The sequence below is a fragment of the Xenopus tropicalis genome, chromosome 6 (assembly GCF_000004195.4).
Source record: "Xenopus tropicalis strain Nigerian chromosome 6, UCB_Xtro_10.0, whole genome shotgun sequence".
Taxonomy (NCBI): domain Eukaryota; kingdom Metazoa; phylum Chordata; class Amphibia; order Anura; family Pipidae; genus Xenopus; species Xenopus tropicalis.
The window spans coordinates 13930588-13951597 of NC_030682.2; positions in this window are offsets into that span (position 1 = coordinate 13930588).

The following is a 21010-nucleotide window of genomic DNA, read 5'->3' on the forward strand; positions in this document are numbered from 1 at the left end:
CTCTGTAATAATAAAACAGTACCTGTACTTGATCCCAACTAAGATATAATTACCCCTTATTGGGGGCAGAACAGCCCTATTGGGTTTATTTAATGGTTAAATGATTCCCTTTTCTCTGTAATAATAAAACAGTACCTGTACTTGATCCCAACTAAGATATAATTACCCCTTATTGGGGGCAGAACAGCCCTATTGGGTTTATTTCATGGTTAAATGATTCCCTTTTCTCTGTAATAATAAAACAGTTACGTGTACTTGATCCCAACTAAAATATAATTACCCCTTATTGGGGCAGAACAGCCCTATTGGGTTTATTTAATGGTTAAATGATTCCCTTTTCTCTGTAATAATAAAACAGTACCTGTACTTGATCCCAACTAAGATATAATTACCCCTTATTGGGGGCAGAACAGCCCTATTGGGTTTATTTAATGGTTAAATGATTCCCTTTTCTCTGTAATAATAAAACAGTTACGTGTACTTGATCCCAACTAAAATATAATTACCCCTTATTGGGGCAGAACAGCCCTATTGGGTTTATTTAATGGTTAAATGATTCCCTTTTCTCTGTAATAATAAAACAGTACCTGTACTTGATCCCAACTAAGATATAATTACCCCTTATTGGGGCAGAACAGCCCTATTGGGTTTATTTAATGGTTAAATGATTCCCTTTTCTCTGTAATAATAAAACAGTACCTGTACTTGATCCCAACTAAGATATAATTACCCCTTATTGGGGCAGAACAGCCCTATTGGGTTTATTTAACCTTTTTAGTGCCATAGGACGTAGATTCTACGTCCTAGGCACTAAAGGACCAAAGTGCCATAGAACGTAGAATCTACGTCCTATGGCACTTTCGGGTTTACAAGCGCTGCGCTCGCTTTTAAAGCAGCGCAGCGCTTGTAAAGCCTGCACAACCCCCTAGGCAACGAGCAAGTAAGGTCATACTCACGGATCCGGTCGCCCAGCCGCACCGATCCGGTCCCTTAGCCAATGACAGCAGTGGACACGCATTGATGACGTGTCCACTGCTGTCCCTTTAAATGTCGCCGCCCCCGCGTCGCCTCTTCACTCCTGCTGTGCACGTGTGACTGCTGGAGCCCCCCTGCTGCCTTCCTGCTGCCTTCCTGCTGGATTGGTCGCCCTGATTGCCTGCCTGCATTGTGTGAGCTGAACTACAACTCTCTAACCACTGTTTATTTTGCTTATTTTATCTCAACTGTCTAAAAATTTTTTTTTTTTTTTTTTTTCCATTTCTTCTTCTATCTTTGTCATTATTACACTTTTACACACATACACACTTATTTACAACTTTCCAAAGCACACACAGACACTTACACACACACTTACACTTAGAAAAAAAAAAAAAAAAAAAAAAAAAAAAAACTTTCTTTCTTTTCTTTTCTTTCTTTCTTTGCTTTCTTTGGCAGTCTTTTTTTTTACTAAAACTTTATTTCTGATCTTGCTCTATAATTATCTGATTTATTTGGTTGCATTTTAGTGTTTTTTTTGGCATTTTCATAATTGATTTCTGTTTTTATTGCACTGTAACTTTTGTATTGCTATTGGGTGCTGAATTTGCAGTGACGTTGGTGGATCCAGGGCTCTGGCCACCGATTTCATTGCAATTATTGTTCTTCTGTTGGTTTAGGTGGTTTTATTCGGTTTTACTGATTTTATGGTGTTTTATCTTTGCATTGTTCTTTATTGTGTGTTTAGTGCCCCAAAAAAGGTTGCTTTTGCAGTGACATTGGTGGATCCAGGGCTCTGACCACCGATTTCATTGCAATTATTGTTCTTCTGTTGGTTTAGGTGGTTTTATTCGGTTTTACTGATTTTATGGTGTTTTATCTTTGCATTGTTCTTTATTGTGTGTTTAGTGCCCCAAAAAAGGTTGCTTTTGCAGTGACATTGGTGGATCCAGGGCTCTGACCACCGATTTCATTGCAATTATTGTTCTTCTGTTGGTTTAGGTGGTTTTATTCGGTTTTACTGATTTTATGGTGTTTTATCTTTGCATTGTTCTTTATTGTGTGTTTAGTGCCCCAAAAAAGGTTGCTTTTGCAGTGACATTAGTGGATCCAGGGCTCTGACCACTGATTTCATTGCAATTATTGTTCTTTGATTGCTTTTAGTGGTTTTATTCCATTTGATTTCAGTTGTTCTAGAAAGGTCCAGAGGTGCTAAGTTCAGATTGTTCTGGTAGTTTCTATTGCCAAAGGTTAACTCCTGGTCATCTCTTGCTGGCTTGAGTTTATCAAAAGGTTACAGTGAGTTTTTTTTTTCTAGCTTCTCCTATTACAAGTGTTCTCCTATTACATTATTACATCATTACAAGTGTTGTCTTGCTTTTTTTTTTTTTTTTTTTTGCTTGCTTGTTTTGACTTTGCCTGCTGATTGCTAGATTTGTAGTTGTCTGTATATTTCTGGCACAATGGCCAAACGGTTTTACAGCACAGAGGAAGCTGCTAGGTATTGCATGGACTCCAGCTCAGAAGAATTTAGCGATTCTGGGTCTGAGTATGTTCCATCTGACCACTCTACTGAGGAATCAGAGATAGACGATAGTGACACGGTTAGCGCAGAGTTTAGTAGTGGTGGCACGCTTACTGCTGAAGAGGCAGAGGCTAGTGGTAGTGCCCAAGATGTACCCATGGATGTAGAAGAGGGTGAGGGTAGCACTGATGCAGCAGTTGGAGAGCCTGCGTGGGGGCCTCCCTGTAATTATGTCCCTGAAATTCCCCCTTTCACTGCAGTCCCTGGCCTCAGTGTGGACACCACTAATTTTGAAATTATAGATTTTTTTAATCTCTATATTACAGAGGCCATCCTACAGGACATGGTCCGTTACACAAATTTGTATGCTGAGCAGTATCTTGCCAGCAACCCTTTACCGGGTTTTTCAAGAGCCCAGGCATGGTATCCCACAAATATAAACGAAATAAAAAGATTCCTGGCTCTTACATTGGCAATGGGACTCGTAGAACGTAATTCTTTAGCTTCCTACTGGGATACCAATACAGTCCTTTCCATCCCTCTTTTTTCAGCCGTTATGGCAAGAAACCGTTATCAAATTTTATTGCGGTTTCTTCACTTTAACGACAACACAACGGCTGTTGCCCCTAATGAGCCCGGTTATGACAGGCTTTATAAATTGAGGCCCCTTATAGATAGCCTGTCTCAGCGCTTCGCAGAGGTTTACACCCCCTCCCAAAATGTCTGTGTAGATGAGTCCCTTTTGCTCTTCAAAGGGCGCCTAAAATTTCGCCAATATATCCCTAGTAAGCGTTCTCGCTATGGGATTAAATTTTACAAACTCTGTGAAAGCAGCACGGGCTACACTAGTTATTTCATGCTGTATGAGGGAAAGGACACTAATTTGGACCCCCCCGGTTGTCCCACTGACTTGACTACCAGTGGTAAAATTGTTTGGGAGCTCATAACTCCACTGCTGGGCCGAGGTTACCACTTATACGTGGATAACTTTTACACAGGCATCCCTTTATTTAGAGCCCTAAATTCTTTGGACACCCCAGCCTGCGGCACAGTCCACCGTAACCGCAAAGGACTGCCCAGGGAATTGCTGGATAAGAAACTGAAGCGTGGAGAAGTACATGCTCTAAGAAGCAATGAGCTCTTGGCCATAAAATATTCAGACACCAAAGTTGTTCTTATGCTTACTACTATCCACGATGAGACCATGATTGTCCAACACAGAAGTGGCGGTAGGCCCTCAAAAACAAAGCCCCTGTGTAGTAAAGAATATAGTAAGCATATGGGTGGTGTTGATAAATCCGACCAAATACAACATTATTATAATGCCACCCGAAAAACCAGGGCCTGGTACAAAAAAGCAGCAATTTATATGATCCAAATGGCCCTTTATAATTCTTATGTCGTTTACAAGGCGGCAGTACCAGGCCCCAGATTGTCTTATTATAATTATTTGCTGCAGTTGCTCCCTGCCTTGTTGTTTGGTGATGTAGAGGAGGTTCCTGACATGCCAGGTAATGACAATGTTGCCCGAATGGTGGGTAAGCATTTTATAGCACAAATTCCACCAACACCTAATAAAAGATATGCCCAGAGAAAATGTAAGGTTTGCCGTTCCAAGGGTGTTAGGCGAGATGTCCGGTATTATTGTCCCAAGTGTCCTAGCAAGCCTGCTTTGTGTTTCCACCCATGTTTTGAAGTGTACCATACTGTGGTACACTATGAGAGGACTTGAATTTTGTGTTTTTATAGGTAGGTTATGGTTCTCTGGGTTTGTTGGTGGAATAAGGATTTAGCATATCAGAATAGTGGACTTGGCATGTTCTAGGTTTTTATGCACAAGGTTGCAGGCCTCCAAACTTAGCTGTGCTGGCAAAGTGACGCTGTTTTTTATTTATTGAGTTTATCTATTCTGGCAGGTCCGTACTTTACTTATAACTAGGTTATAGATATATGTGATGAAAAGTTTGGTAAGGTGTGTCATATTATTGGCAAAAGTTTTTTTTTTTTTAGTAAAGTAGGGTTTTATGGTATGTGATTTTGTTTTTGCACAGGTTGTCAGAAAAACAGTGTGTGCTTGTAGCTTGTGGTTGTTTAGACTTGTTCTTGGGCATTCAGATTTTTGTGTTTGAGCTATGGTTATTCAGGCTAGTTGCAGTGTTTCTTTGGTTATGGGGTAGGACTTGTATTGTGCTGTTGGTATAGCGAACTGAGGTGCTGGGTGACTGACAGGGCGCATGATAAAACTTGTGGTGTGTGATGAATCAATGAGATGTTTTTATCTCTAAAGCTGATGCCACAAGTCCTTTTACTGGCACCTCAAAAGCATGCCTGTCAGCGCAGTTATCTGTGCATAGTTTTGTATTATATACTTTGTATTTCTGGGCAGCATTTAACTACTGTAAGTGTAGGCCTTAAGTTTTTTGCAAAGGTTCTTGAGCACAGGATGACAGATACATTACGGTTTTTTGTGCTTGTAGTACAAATTGAATATCTACTGTATGTTCTGGTTAGGTTACACAAGTTGCAGTGGCTCTCTAAATATAAAAACTTTGCGTAATACTGGTGTGCCACTGGTGACTGCTGCACGGCACGTAATGGTGCACATAATTTTATCTCTGATGCTAATGCCCCAAGCTTTATTGTTGGCACCTTTAGTGCAACTTCTAAGGACACTTGCATCATTTATGGGCCAAATTACTATTGATTTTTTTGGCAAATATCCTTCTAAATGTGGTGCAGATTTTGTCATTTCTAAAGTAGTGTAGGAAGAAGCAAAAAACTGGTATCATAACACCACAGGAAAGATGGAACTCAAATCAAAGATGCTCCGCTAAACTGAAATAGGTGAGTAAAGTACAATTTAGGGGTTTATTTGGGGGGGGGGGGTTAAAGTTAAAAAACTGCAAGGGGTGCATAGAGTGCAGCCCCAATATTATGCATTTTCAGGTTTGGCGGCCATGTACTTATGTGCAACCAGACATATGGGGTGTAATTTTATTCAGGGTAACTTGCTAATTGATACTGAGCAAGTTTTTTGATAGTTGCCATTGAGATTTTGGGGAGAAATCTAACTTTATATTTTTTTTCAGACTAAAGTCCAGCTTGTATAGGGAACTGCATCCACAATTTTGCCTGTAGAAAACCAAGAATGGTGTTTCTAAATAGCTGAAGTTGTCTATTTCAATGTATAGTTTATATGGGTTTTTTCACAGGTAAGGGGCAATTTTGTCTGAAAAACTTTGAGATGTGCACATAAATTGCAGCCCCATTATTATGCATTGCCCCTGTTTTGGGGCATTTGGTGGCTGCATCTTTATGTGCACCCATACATATGGCATATCGTTTTATTCAGGGGAACTTGCAGATTGATGTTTAGTAAGTTTTTGGTAGTTGCCATGGAGATTTTGGGGAGAAATCTAGGTTTGTATCTGGTTTTTCCTTGATTTCTGACCAAAGCGCTGACTTCTGCAAGGGACCACGGCCACAATTTTCCATGTAGAAAGAGGAGAGTGGTGTCTCTGAATAGCTGAAGTTGTCTATTTTTAATCAATGTATAGTTTATATGGGTTTTTTCACAGGTAAGGGGCAATTTTGTCTGAAAAACTTTGAGATGTGCACATAAATTGCAGCCCCATTGTAATGCATTGCCCCTGTTTTGGGGCATTTGGTGGCCACGTCTTTATGTGCACCCATACATATGGGGTATCGTTTTATTCAGGGGAACTTGCAGATTGATGTTTAGTAAGTTTTTGGTAGTTGCCATGGAGATTTTGGGGAGAAATCTAGGTTTGTATCTGTTTTTTCTTGATTTCTGACCAAAGCGCTGACTTCTGCAAGGGACTGCGGCCACAATTTTCCATGTAGAAAGAGGAGAGTGGTGTTTCTGAATAGCTGAAGGTGTGCACTTTTCAGAAATATATAGTTTGTGGGGGTTATTTTACAGGTAGGGGGGGTTAACACTGAAAAACTGCAGGAAGTGCACATAGAGTGCAGCCCCCAAAATTTCAACTGAAATTGCCCTTATGCATTGCCCCTGTTTTGGGGCATTTGGTGGCCACGTCTTTATGTGCACCCATACATATGGGGTATCGTTTTATTCAGGGGAACTTGCAGATTGATGTTTAGTAAGTTTTTGGTAGTTGCCATGGAGATTTTGGGGAGAAATCTAGGTTTGTATCTGTTTTTTTCTTGATTTCTGACCAAAGCGCTGACTTCTGCAAGGGACTGTGGCCACAATTTTCCATGTAGAAAGAGGAGAGTGGTGTTTCTGAATAGCTGAAGGTGTGCACTTTTCAGAAATATATAGTTTGTGGGGGTTATTTTACAGGTAGGGGGGGTTAACACTGAAAAACTGCAGGAAGTGCACATAGAGCGCAGCCCCCAAAATTTCAACTGAAATTGCCCTTATGCATTGCCCCTGTTTTGGGGCATTTGGTGGCCACGTCTTTATGTGCACCCATACATATGGGGTATCGTTTTATTCAGGGGAACTTGCAGATTGATGTTTAGTAAGTTTTTAGTAGTTGCCATGGAGATTTTGGGGAGAAATCTAGGTTTGTATCTGTTTTTTTCTTGATTTCTGACCAAAGTGCTGACTTCTGCAAGGGACTGCGGCCACAATTTTCCATGTAGAAAGAGGAGAGTGGCGTCTCTGAATAGCTGAAGGTGTGCACTTTTCAGAAATATATAGTTTGTGGGGGTTATTTTACAGGTAGGGGGGGTTAACACTGAAAAACTGCAGGAAGTGCACATAGAGCGCAGCCCCCAAAATTTCAACTGAAATTGCCCTTATGCATTGCCCCTGTTTTGGGGCATTTGGTGGCCACGTCTTTATGTGCACCCATACATATGGGGTATCGTTTTATTCAGGGGAACTTGCAGATTGATGTTTAGTAAGTTTTTAGTAGTTGCCATGGAGATTTTGGGGAGAAATCTAGGTTTGTATCTGTTTTTTTCTTGATTTCTGACCAAAGTGCTGACTTCTGCAAGGGACTGCGGCCACAATTTTCCATGTAGAAAGAGGAGAGTGGTGTCTCTGAATAGCTGAAGGTGTGCACTTTTCAGAAATATATAGTTTGTGGGGGTTATTTTACAGGTAGGGGGGGTTAACACTGAAAAACTGCAGGAAGTGCACATAGAGCGCAGCCCCCAAAATTTCAACTGAAATTGCCCTTATGCATTGCCCCTGTTTTGGGGCATTTGGTGGCCACGTCTTTATGTGCACCCATACATATGGGGTATCGTTTTATTCAGGGGAACTTGCAGATTGATGTTTAGTAAGTTTTTAGTAGTTGCCATGGAGATTTTGGGGAGAAATCTAGGTTTGTATCTGTTTTTTTCTTGATTTCTGACCAAAGCGCTGACTTCTGCAAGGGACTGCGGCCACAATTTTCCATGTAGAAAGAGGAGAGTGGTGTTTCTGAATAGCTGAAGGTGTGCACTTTTCAGAAATATATAGTTTGTGGGGGTTATTTTACAGGTAGGGGGGGTTAACACTGAAAAACTGCAGGAAGTGCACATAGAGTGCAGCCCCCAAAATTTCAACTGAAATTGCCCATATGCATTGCCCCTGTTTTGGGGCATTTGGTGGCCACGTCTTTATGTGCACCCATACATATGGGGTATCGTTTTATTCAGGGGAACTTGCAGATTGATGTTTAGTAAGTTTTTAGTAGTTGCCATGGAGATTTTGGGGAGAAATCTAGGTTTGTATCTGTTTTTTTCTTGATTTCTGACCAAAGCGCTGACTTCTGCAAGGGACTGCGGCCACAATTTTCCATGTAGAAAGAGGAGAGTGGTGTTTCTGAATAGCTGAAGGTGTGCACTTTTCAGAAATATATAGTTTGTGGGGGTTATTTTACAGGTAGGGGGGGTTAACACTGAAAAACTGCAGGAAGTGCACATAGAGTGCAGCCCCCAAAATTTCAACTGAAATTGCCCTTATGCATTGCCCCTGTTTTGGGGCATTTGGTGGCCACGTCTTTATGTGCTCCCATACATATGGGGTATCGTTTTATTCAGGGGAACTTGCAGATTGATGTTTAGTAAGTTTTTAGTAGTTGCCATGGAGATTTTGGGGAGAAATCTAGGTTTGTATCTGTTTTTTTCTTGATTTCTGACCAAAGCGCTGACTTCTGCAAGGGACTGCGGCCACAATTTTCCATGTAGAAAGAGGAGAGTGGTGTCTCTGAATAGCTGAAGGTGTGCACTTTTCAGAAATATATAGTTTGTGGGGGTTATTTTACAGGTAGGGGGGGTTAACACTGAAAAACTGCAGGAAGTGCACATAGAGCGCAGCCCCCAAAATTTCAACTGAAATTGCCCTTATGCATTGCCCCTGTTTTGGGGCATTTGGTGGCCACGTCTTTATGTGCACCCATACATATGGGGTATCGTTTTATTCAGGGGAACTTGCAGATTGATGTTTAGTAAGTTTTTGGTAGTTGCCATGGAGATTTTGGGGAGAAATCTAGGTTTGTATCTGTTTTTTTCTTGATTTCTGACCAAAGTGCTGACTTCTGCAAGGGACTGCGGCCACAATTTTCCATGTAGAAAGAGGAGAGTGGCGTCTGTGAATAGCTGAAGGTGTGCACTTTTCAGAAATATATAGTTTGTGGGGGTTATTTCACAAGTAGGGGGGGTTAACACTGAAAAACTGCAGGTAGTGCACATGGAGCACAGCACCCACATTTTTAGCTGTAATTGCCCTTGTGCATTGCCCCTGCTTTGGAGTGTTTGATGCCCATGTCTTTATGTGCACCCATACATATGGGGCATCATTTTATTCAGGAGAAGTTTGTCTTTCAAATTTGCCTTTGTTAGAAAATTTTTATGACATTTTTTTTGTCAAATCCACATTTGATCATGCGTCCAAGTTTACGTTTTAGAAAAAAAAAAAAAATGTCAAAAAAAGTTCCAAATTTCACAATGCACTGACAAAAGGTATTTGGCTTTTGAGTGAAAACTACATTGCACCTGGAAACCTGAAGGTCTGTAGTTTCTAAAGATACCAAACATGAGGGGATATTCTAGATTTACATATAAGTTATGCTGCATCAACTGTTACAAGCGCTTTTCCGCTTTGTTCTGGTGTGATATTGTACTAAGTATTGCTTTAGTTTGGGGGTTACTTCTGGACAGGAACTGTGGGGTACCACCACATATTTGGTATCGTTGGACTTGGGAGTATCAGGGCTTTTACAAACAACAAAAAAAAGTGTGTAAAATTAACTTTTCTATGGAAAAAAAACTCAAAATATACAGAAATTTTTCATAATTTTATTTTTTTTTTACATATTTCACCCAAAATACACATCATATCTCCAGAAAAATTATAAAATTTGGTATGTATGTCGAAGCCCAATTAGTGACGAAAAAAACAATATATAATTTCCCTAGTTTCATGGAGGTTTTCCTACCAAAAAACATTTTTAAAGTGAATGAGTACAAAATGCTTAAAAAACGTCTGGCACTGGGGGGAACTGAAATGACGAATTCGGCTGGCACTTAAAGGGTTAATGGTTAAATGATTCCCTTTTCTCTGTAATAATAAAACAGTACCTGTACTTGATCCCAACTAAGATATAATTACCCCTTATTGGGGGCAGAACAGTCCTATTGGGTTTATTTCATGGTTAAATGATTCCCTTTTCTCTGTAATAATAAAACAGTACCTGTACTTGATCCCAACTAAGATATAATTACCCCTTATTGGGGGCAGAACAGCCCTATTGGGTTTATTTAATGGTTAAATGATTCCCTTTTCTCTGTAATAATAAAACAGTTACGTGTACTTGATCCCAACTAAAATATAATTACCCCTTATTGGGGCAGAACAGCCCTATTGGGTTTATTTAATGGTTAAATGATTCCCTTTTCTCTGTAATAATAAAACAGTACCTGTACTTGATCCCAACTAAGATATAATTACCCCTTATTGGGGGCAGAACAGCCCTATTGGGGATAATTAATGTTTTATTGATTTTTTAATAGAGTTAAGGCAGTGCTGTCCAACTGGCACTGGCGACCCCCCTCTGTGTGGCCCCCCACCTGTCTGGCTGCTTTGATGGCTTACTCTTGTGTAAGCTTTAAATGGTATCAGTACTGTGATTAACTGGCCCCCTGCATGGTTCTCACCTCAGATTCAGGCTGTAATCCCCCTGTATTGTTTAAATATGTAATCCCCTGTGTTGTTCACACCTTTTAATCTCTGCATTGTTCACCCCCTGCAGTGTTCACACCTCAGTCTCAGGCTGTAATCACCCATATTGTTCCCCTGTTCACACCTCAAGAGCAGTAGAAACCCACAAATAATCCCTGCACACTACAAAAAGAACATATACTGAGGTGGTACTGCAATTAAAAAGTTTTTTAATATATAGTTATTGTGCAGACTGTAGGAGCAGTGCCAGCATTGTGTCACTGTAGGCTGCCTGTGTGTGCCATACACACAGGCAGCATAGGGCAAGCAGAGTATGGCACACACAGGCAGGGTAGGGAAGGCAGAGTATGGCACACACAGGCAGAGTATGGCACAAACCAACCAAGAATGGCAAACACAGTGAAAGTATGGCACACGCAGGCAAGGTAGGGAAGGCAGAGTATGGCACACACAGGCAGGGTAGGGAAGGCAGAGTATGGCACACGCAGGCAGGGTAGGGAAGGCAGAGTATGGCACACACAGGCAGGGTAGGGAAGGCAGAGTATGGCACACACAGGCAGGGTAGGGAAGGCAGAGTATGGCACACACAGGCCAAGTATGGCACAAACCAGCCAAGTATGGCACACAGGCAGGGTAGGGAAGGCAGAGTATGGCACACACAGGCAGGGTAGGGCATGCAGAGTATGGCACACACAGGCAGGGTAGGGAAGGCAGAGTATGGCACACACAGGCCAAGTATGGCACAAACCAGCCAAGTATGGCACACAGGCAGGGTAGGGAAGGCAGAGTATGGCACACACAGGCAGGGTAGGGCATGCAGAGTATGGCACACACAGGCAGGGTAGGGCATGCAGAGTATGGCACACACAGGCAGGGTAGGGCATGCAGAGTATGGCACACACAGGCAGGGTAGGGAAGGCAGAGTATGGCACACACAGGCAGGGTAGGGAAGGCAGAGTATGGCACACACAGGCAGGGTAGGGAAGGCAGAGTATGGCACACAGGCAGGGTAGGGAAGGCAGAGTATGGCACACACAGGCAGGGTAGGGAAGGCAGAGTATGGCACACACAGGCAGGGTAGGGCATGCAGAGTATGGCAGGTTTTTGCTGTACTACAACCATTAATATGGGTATGGTCATGTGATAACATGGGTGTGGTTTCAAGTGGGTGCGGTTTCAAAAAGGGGAGTGGTCAAAACTGGCTTCCATTATCGGCCCTCCACCACGTAGGTCGGAAAAATTCCGGCCCTCGGTACAACAGAAGTTGGACAGCACTGAGTTAAGGTATGGAGATCCAAATTACGGAAAGACCCCCTATCCGGAATACCCTTGGCTCCGAGCATTCTGGATAACAGATCCTATACCTGTACCTGTGCAAATCGCAACCCACAAAACTGCAGGTAAATTACCCACAATACAGTGCTTCTCCCAGAATTCCAAAGGGTTACTCAGCAAGGCACCCTGATCTGGGGACAGAATGTGCATAAAGAATACATACAGACCAACAGTATATATATATATACACATAGATCCCCACTTTGCAAGGAATGGCAGTAACAAATTCACTCCACTCCCCAAAACCCGTGTGATGGTGGTGGGGGGGGGGGGGGGGGGGGGCATTTCTGGCAGATCATTGGATGCCTGGGTTTTGAAGCCATTTTCCCTGTAGAGGCGGCTGTATCTCAGGCCTGGGAATAATTGGGCAATGGGCAAATTAGGAGGAGAAGTCGGTGTTTATAGTGAGAGGTTTGTCAGCGCTGCTTTCATATGGGGGACTGTGGGTTTTATTAACATGTTCATTAGAAAATAATTGCTCTGTTTCCTCAAAGTTCTACAAAAGTTTAACCCCCCCCGCCCAAGGTATAAATGTTAACCATTTCCTTACAGAGGATGGAATACTTCAATACTAATTTGCTGTAGTTTGAGAGAACATAGTGGTCATTACACAAAGTGCGATGTACAAAAAGAGGCACCGATGTAATGTCTTTCCCACCTTGCACCCTGCACCCACACCCACGTTGGTATCTCTCTGTACAGGCTATGAGCAAACTTCGGGGGCTGTTCCTGCTGAATTGTGCTTAGTACAGGGGCATCCCTATGCTGCCATAGTTTTATGGTATGTCTCTGTACAGGCTATGAGCAAACTTAGGGGGCTGTTCCTGCTGAATTGTGCTTAGTACAGGGGCATCCCTATGCTGCCATAGTTTTATGGTATGTCTCTGTACAGGCTATGAGCAAACTTAGGGGGCTGTTCCTGCTGAATTGTGCTTAGCACCAGTAATCCCATCGTAGAAGGCTGGAAGCAAGAAGCCAGATCATATAAAATTCTAATTATGCCCAGTAACACGGCACAACTAAAGATATCTGGGTAACATACTATTTTTACAGTAAAGCATAAACTTAAGAGGGAACGCCGGACATTCATTGCTCTGCTCGACTGGCGTTATTACAATAACTTTTTCCTTTGCTAGAAACTCGCCGAGGGCATCAGGTCTGCATGCGATTTATCAAGCAAACGGAAGATAAATGGCGCCAGATGTGCGAACTGAGACAATGCCGGCTGGAAAGAATTCTGTTTATTTTTAAGCAGTTGTTTTCCTATGAAATTATCCGAGGAGGGACAAAACAGAGCGCGAGCCCTCGGGGCAACAACGCCGCGCAATGCCGTGAGTCTGAAGCGGAACCAGAAACCAGCGCTTCTTTATTTTCTCTTTCAGACTCTCAAAGCCTTTATCCAATGATACTGAGTTGGTTTGACTGGGTTCCCAGAACCTTCCCAATCATCCTAGGAACCAGGAATCCAACGTTAGCCCCCTGCATGGGCAGCACTGGGGTATAGACTCACGGGAGGGGGGGCTATTCTTCCCCTTTACAGAGCGCTGGTAAGGCCCCATCTAGAATATGCTGTTCAGTTTTGGTCTCCAGTGCTCAAACGGGACATTATTGAGTTAGAGAGGGTCCAGAGAAGGGCAACTAAGCTGGTAAAGGGTATGGGAAGTCTCAGTTATGGGGAAAGGCTGGCCAAGTTGGGTCTGTTTACTCTGGAGAAGGGCAACTAAGCTGGTAAAGGGTATGGGAAGTCTCAGTTATGGGGAAAGACTGGCCAAGTTGGGTTTGTTTACTCTGGAGAAGGGCAACTAAGCTGGTAAAGGGTATGGGAAGTCTCAGTTATGGGGAAAGGCTGGCCCAGTTGGGTCTGTTTACTCTGGAGAAGGGCAACTAAGCTGGTAAAGGGTATGGGAAGTCTCAGTTATGGGGAAAGGCTGGCCCAGTTGGGTCTGTTTACTCTGGAGAAGGGCAACTAAGCTGGTAAAGGGTATGGGAAGTCTCAGTTATGGGGAAAGGCTGGCCCAGTTGGGTCTGTTTACTCTGGAGAAGGGCAACTAAGCTGGTAAAGGGTATGGGAAGTCTCAGTTATGGGGAAAGGCTGGCCCAGTTGGGTCTGTTTACTCTGGAGAAGGGCAACTAAGCTGGTAAAGGGTATGGGAAGTCTCAGTTATGGGGAAAGGCTGGCCCAGTTGGGTCTGTTTACTCTGGAGAAGGGCAACTAAGCTGGTAAAGGGTATGGGAAGTCTCAGTTATGGGGAAAGACTGGCCCAGTTGGGTCTGTTTACTCTGGAGAAGGGCAACTAAGCTGGTAAAGGGTATGGGAAGTCTCAGTTATGGGGAAAGGCTGCTGGAACTGAGAGAGGGATTAGGGGTCATTTATAAACATTACAGTCAAAGCCCAATTTCGGACACAAATTGCAACGTTTTTACCCACAATGCAGCGTTTGCCCCTATAATTCCAGTGTGAGTTGTGGCCACTGCCATTGCACCCAATGTGTAAAATGGATGAAATTGCGCTTGTGTATTTGATCCAAATTGTATCCAGCATTTTCATGGTGAGGGTTGTGCCCTTCTGGGTGCCCATGTTCTAAACAGCGTTTGCATCTGATTCACTGGGCGCAGGTCTGCCGTGCCTATTAATGCAACCCACTGTAGGAACCATGGAATGGCTGCCCAATGGTCGGTGCTCAGTGCCAGATTTCAAGTCTGTGCTCCCAAAGCCCACCCTGACACCCCCCACCCACACTCAGTGGGCCCTTGGTTGGTGGGAGATTTAAGTGGCTGGATCCCCAGTGGTAATGTGGCTAGTGGGTGGCACTGGCATTAGGCGCACTGGGCTTGCCTTGTGTTAGGGGCCCACATTTTTGAGACTTTCCCACATATCCAGACCTGTTGGCAGAAGCTCCCACATTCTCCAGTGTCAATGGGTCCAGGGGTCGGACTGGCCCACTGTGACACCAGGAAAATTCCAAGTCGGCCCTGGTCCGGCTGGACCCGCTCACTGCTTTTTTCCATACTACCCCATCACTGTTGACAGTGTGCGATCCCTTCCATTATGCTATCATTCTTTTGGGCCCTGTCAATCACACGCTTCACTGCTGGGCTGTGATGAATACTATTAAAGATGGCCACACGTTTCACTGTAGCTTAAGGTTAATTTGCTCATAATCCATTGCTACAGTGATCTTATTGGCATGTATAGGGTTAATGTGCTCATGATTTGTTTTCTGCAGTGATCTTACTGGTATGTCTGATTAATTATGGCTAAAGGGTGTGGCAAACGACCTAAAATGGTTGTTGTAAGCACAGTATATTTGTGTGTTGTGTGGGCCCCTGGGATGACGTTCTCTGGTGGGCCCCACGTACCCCAGTCTGACACTGGCAGCTGTACCCCAGTTATAATAAGCAGGATGGACACAAACACCTTAATAAATTGTCTGTACAGGTATAGGACCCGTTATCCAGAATGCTCGGCACCAAGTGTATTCCGGATCAGGGGTCTTTCCGTAATTTGGATCTCCTACCTTAAGTCTACTAAAAAATTAATAAAACATTAATTAAACCCAATAGGATTGTTTTGCATCCAATAAGGATTAATTATATCTTAGTTGGGATCAAGTACAGGTACTGTTTTATTATTACAGAGAAAAGGGAATCATTTAACCATTAAATAAACCCAATAGGGCTGTTCTGCCCCCAATAAGGGGTAATTATATCTTAGTTGGGATCAAGTACAGGTACTGTTTTATTATTACAGAGAAAAGGGAATCATTTAACCATTAAATAAACCCAATAGGGCTGTTCTGCCCCCAATAAGGGGTAATTATATCTTAGTCGGGATCAAGTACAGGTACTGTTTTATTATTACAGAGAAAAGGGAATCATTTAACCATTAAATAAACCCAATAGGGCTGTTCTGCCCCAATAAGGGGTAATTATATCTTAGTTGGGATCAAGTACAGGTACTGTTTTATTATTACAGAGAAAAGGGAATCATTTAACCAATAAATAAACCCAATAGGGCTGTTCTGCCCCCAATAAGGGGTAATTATATCTTAGTTGGGATCAAGTACAGGTACTGTTTTATTATTACAGAGAAAAGGGAATCATTTAACCATTAAATAAACCCAATAGGGCTGTTCTGCCCCCAATAAGGGGTAATTATATCTTAGTTGGGATCAAGTACAGGTACTGTTTTATTATTACAGAGAAAAGGGAATCATTTAACCCTTAAATAAACCCAATAGGGCTGTTCTGCCCCCAATAAGGGGTAATTATATCTTAGTTGGGATCAAGTACAGGTACTGTTTTATTACTACAGAAAAAAGGAAATCAGTTTTAAAATTCTGAATTATTTGATTAAAATGGAGTCTATGGGAGATGGCCTTTCCGTAACTCAGAGCTTTCTGGATAATGGGTTTCCAGATAAGGGATCCCATTCCTGTATGAGTTCTCCATTGCACCAGTTGGTCTCATTTCAGTAGGGTACAAGAGGACTTGATGAACCTGCAATTGTGGGAAAAACACTGCATTATGGGTATAATAAACATGGGGAATTGCAGACACAATTACACTTTGCACGCTACACTTGCCTTTGTAAATAACCCCTCATTTTTTTGCTTTTGTGAAAATGGCACCCAGAGCAAGAAATGGCCCCAGGGCCAACAGGGAACAGGCTGAGAGAGAGTAAAGGGGTCAAAGAGAAAACGGAAAGGCAGAAGGTTGGAGAGGCGAGCGCAGCAGGAGAGAATCCTTACTGTATTTTCAAAGCACTGAGGGGTTAATGTGCTAACATAGGTGCCAAAGGCGCTGATGCAGATGCCAATAGCAATCAATCAAAAGTGTGTTTTTTCCAGTTGGCTTGGAGTTTTAATAACATAGCGGCAGGTTAATTGGCTCCTGATGAAAGTGCGCGATGAGCCTGTGAGCTCCGGGGGCCGCGCTGCGGGGTGGGGGGCTGCTCCACATAATGTATCATTTCTACAAAGTGCTGCGTAATGTTATGGCAACACATAAATAAAGGCTAATTTTAATAACACAATGAAAACAAACCGCTGATTGTTCCCTATGGGTAACCGCGCCGATGCGAATTAGCGCCCATTTAATAAATGAACCCCGAAGCCTCAAGTGACAGATTGTGTTTATTTATTATCAGCAAGTGCTTAGACGGATTGATTTCTCACAGCTTCATACGCTTCCAATAGCTTCCTATTAGGCACGAATCCGCTTTTTCGTAAAGGATTTGGTCGAATACCGAACTGAATCCAAATCCTAATTAGCATAGGGTAATTAGGTGTTGGAAGGGTTAAATGTCGCCACGCGCGACGAAAGGTTTTCAACTTCCGTGTTTACATGACAAAAAGTCATGTGATTTTTAGGATTCGGATTCAGATTTGGGTCGGCCAGGACCGTGTATTAGGTGAATCTGAATGCTGCCAAAAAAGGCTGTGTTAACCCATACATTTCCCATCTGTAATGGTCCAACCCAGGGCCACCATCAGGGGGGCAACAGGGGGGACAGTGGTTCCGGGCCCGGGCAATCTTCCATCATCCGTAATCCAATCCAATTGGTTGCGCCCTGTGCGTACGTGTGACGTCAGTATGCACAGTCCGAAGTTGCCGGAAGAAGTCGCCGCCACTAGAGAAGTCAAAGAAGAAGGCAAAGAAGACTTTGGGGGGCACTGTATATGGGGGCAATTGGGGGCACTGTGTATGGGGGACACTGTCTATGGGGGCAATTGGAGTACTGTCTTCGGGGGTACTGTCTTTGGGGGCACTGTGTATGGGGGAAATTGGGGGCACTGTGTATGGGGAACACTGTCTATGGGGGCAAATGGGGGTACTGTCTTCGGGGGTACTGTCTTTGGGGGCACTGTGTATGGGGGCAATTGGGGGCACTGTGTATGGGGGGCACTGTCTATGGGGGCAATTGGGGGTACTATCTTCGGGGGTACTGTCTTTGGGGGCACTGTGTATGGGGGACACTGTCTATGGGGGCAATTGGGGGTACTGTCTTCAGGGGCACTGTGTATGGGGGCAATTGGGGGCACTGTGTATGGGGGACATTGTCTATGGGGGCAATTGGGGGTACTGTCTTCAGGGGCACTGTCTATGGGGCAATTGGGGGTACTGTCTTCGGGGGCACTGTGTATGGGGGGCCCCGTGATTTCTGATGGCGGCCCTGGTTCAACCCCTTTGCTCTTTTCACTTTTTCTCAGCAAGTGCCAGATTCGGTTATGTCTGGGTGTCAGAGTTTAATCCCGTGCTTCACATTGCATAGCCAGTGACTTCCTGGCATGGCTGAACTGTATTCTCTCAGTCGTTGAACTGTTGCACTCTTTCCATACAATCGTTTCCTGTTACTGCAACTTCTTATTTTACGCCATCCTTCTGCGTCTCTGAACTGTTTTACCCTTCCCATAACATTGACCGCTGGCGTTCCTAAACCGTCGCACCTCTCGTAACCTAACAATGAAAACGTTAAACTTTTTCTAGCAATGAGCGAATTTCTTCGCCAGGCGTGGATTCGCAGCGAATTTCCACATTTGCATGTCAATAAAAGTTGCGGTCGTGTCAAAATAAGCACAGTCGTGGCAAAAAATTACGCTGGTGACAAAAAAAGACGTAGGTGACAAAAAAGTTGAGTGACAAACGCGTTTCACGCATTTTCTTTACGTTTCACAAATGTTTCGGCAAAACAGGGCAGATTCGCTCATCACTAACTGTTTCCCCTCTGCCTATAAACGAATGTTATTTGGATTATGTACCATGTTGTTTGTTGTTGCTGTAGTTTTGCGAATAAATTCGCCACTGGTGAAATGCGGAATTTTGCAGGGAATCCACGCCTGGTGAAACATTTTGCTCATCACTAGCCAACACTAGTTGTTTGGGCAGGCTTGTATTTGCAGAGAAATTCTGCATTTTGTCATTGGCGAATTGTTTCAAGAAACTTCCACAAAAGTTTGCCACGAAAAACTTGCAGTCACGTCAAAAAAGGTGCGGTTGCATCAATAAAGGTGCAATAAAGGCGCGGCCATGTACAAAAGTTGCAGCGACACAAAAGGTTGTGCCGTACCCACATTTCACTAATTTTTCCACAGTTTCACGAATTTTTCAGCAAAGCGAAATGGGACAGATTCGCTCATCACTAGTCAGCACCCCAAGCAAACACTCGTACGTCTGCCCAGTCATGAGTTCATATAGTTCTGTGACTAGCACCAGGTCTTCAGAGACCACTGAATGTCTTAAAATCGCAGTAAAATATCTGTCCCCCATGGTGGAGCAGCCCAATTGCGCAAGAACAATCTCTTTACAGATATTCTAGATAGAAGGCATATACTGAGCCCATTCATGTTTGGACTAAGGTGAGTACAGACTTTACAAAATCATTCTTAAAAATTAATTTGGGTATGGCAATTGTCTTAATTGATATTTCTGATTCAATTTAGCAAACTGGTTGTCTTCAATAGGGGCATCATGAGTATTCATGGGTCTCCATACTACTGATTAACTAGGGCCCTCCTTCACAGGAAGGTCCATATATTAGAGCCCCAGCCACCATGGGACGGTGGTCCTTCCCAAGAAGTAGGTTGGGGCCCCAATGGAAAATAATAGTGATGAGCGAATCTGTTCCGTTTCGCTTCGCCGAAAAATTCGCGAATCTTTGAAAAGATCCGCGAAACCGCGAAAAATTCGCGAAACGGCGAAAATGTCGTGCGACAAAAAAAATTGTCGCCCGCGGCTATTATTTTGTTGCGCGGCTATTGTTTCGTCTCCCGCGGCTATTGTTTTGTCGCCCGTGGCTCTTGTTTCGTCGCGCGGCTCTTGTTTCGTCGCCCGCGGCTCTTGTTTCGTCGCCTGCGGCTATTGTTTTGTCGCGCGGCTATTATTTTGTCGCGCGTGGCTCTTGTTTCGTCGCCCGCGGCTCTTGTTTCGTCGCGCGGCTCTTGTTTCGTCGCCCGCGGCTATTGTTTTGTCGCGCGGCTATTATTTCGTCACCCGCAGCTATTATTTTGTTGCACGGCTATTGTTTCGTCGCGCGCGGCTCTTGTTTCGTCGCGCGGCTTTTGTTTCGTCGCCCGCGGCTATTATTTTGTCGCGCGCTTTTGTTTCGTCACCCGCGGCTATTATTTTGTCGCCCGCGACTATTCTTTTTTGACGCCGGCGACAATTTTTGGACGTGCGGCGAATTTTTCCGCGGCAAAATTTTTCATCCGTTTCGCGAAACAATCCGCCAATGCCGAAACGCGGAAATTCGCCGCGAATCCATGCCTGGCGAAACTTTTCGCCCATCACTAGAAAATAATGCCCTGTGCGTGCATAGCCAACCCCTTGATCCTCATAAATCTTGAAAGCACCACCTACTTCATCACTTTCAAATCACATCTTTTCATCTCTACGGGCCCCCACCTACCATGGCCCCCCGACTGGAGGAGCACCCCCTGTACCGCTGGTGATGGTGGTATAAATTTGAATGAGTTTAGTTTGAATCAGAATCTTGGCAAAATGATTTCTAATTCCAAACCCAATTGTAGGATTCGGCTCTTGGCTAATAAACTCTCTGAAGGATTTACTGAAGGTTTGTATAGAAATCTTTGTACTTTCTCTTGTAACAGAGGATGAAATGGTTTTCGCTAATGTTGAACCAAGTCAATATGAAAGGCTAACATGCCCAGGGAAATAGCACTGCCTCCATCCTCTGCAAGGGTTGGAAAACATTAAACACAACAACAGAAGTTATATATTCTTTATATTCATTTTAAGCACAAACATGGGGAATAGAGAAGGCAAAAGGGGAGGGGGAGTTGTTCATAATAATTTATAAAGAGTTTAACAGAAAAGAAATAACAAGTTATGACAAATAAGTTGCATCTATTACAGATTGACAGGTCTTTCAAGAACATATTTAGTTTCCTATTTTGAAATGATATCTTTGGGAAACCAGGGAGACATCTGAGATGATATTATTGGCACTGGGACTACAACTACAGAAGGTGTGTAAGCGCCGTCAAATAATGGGT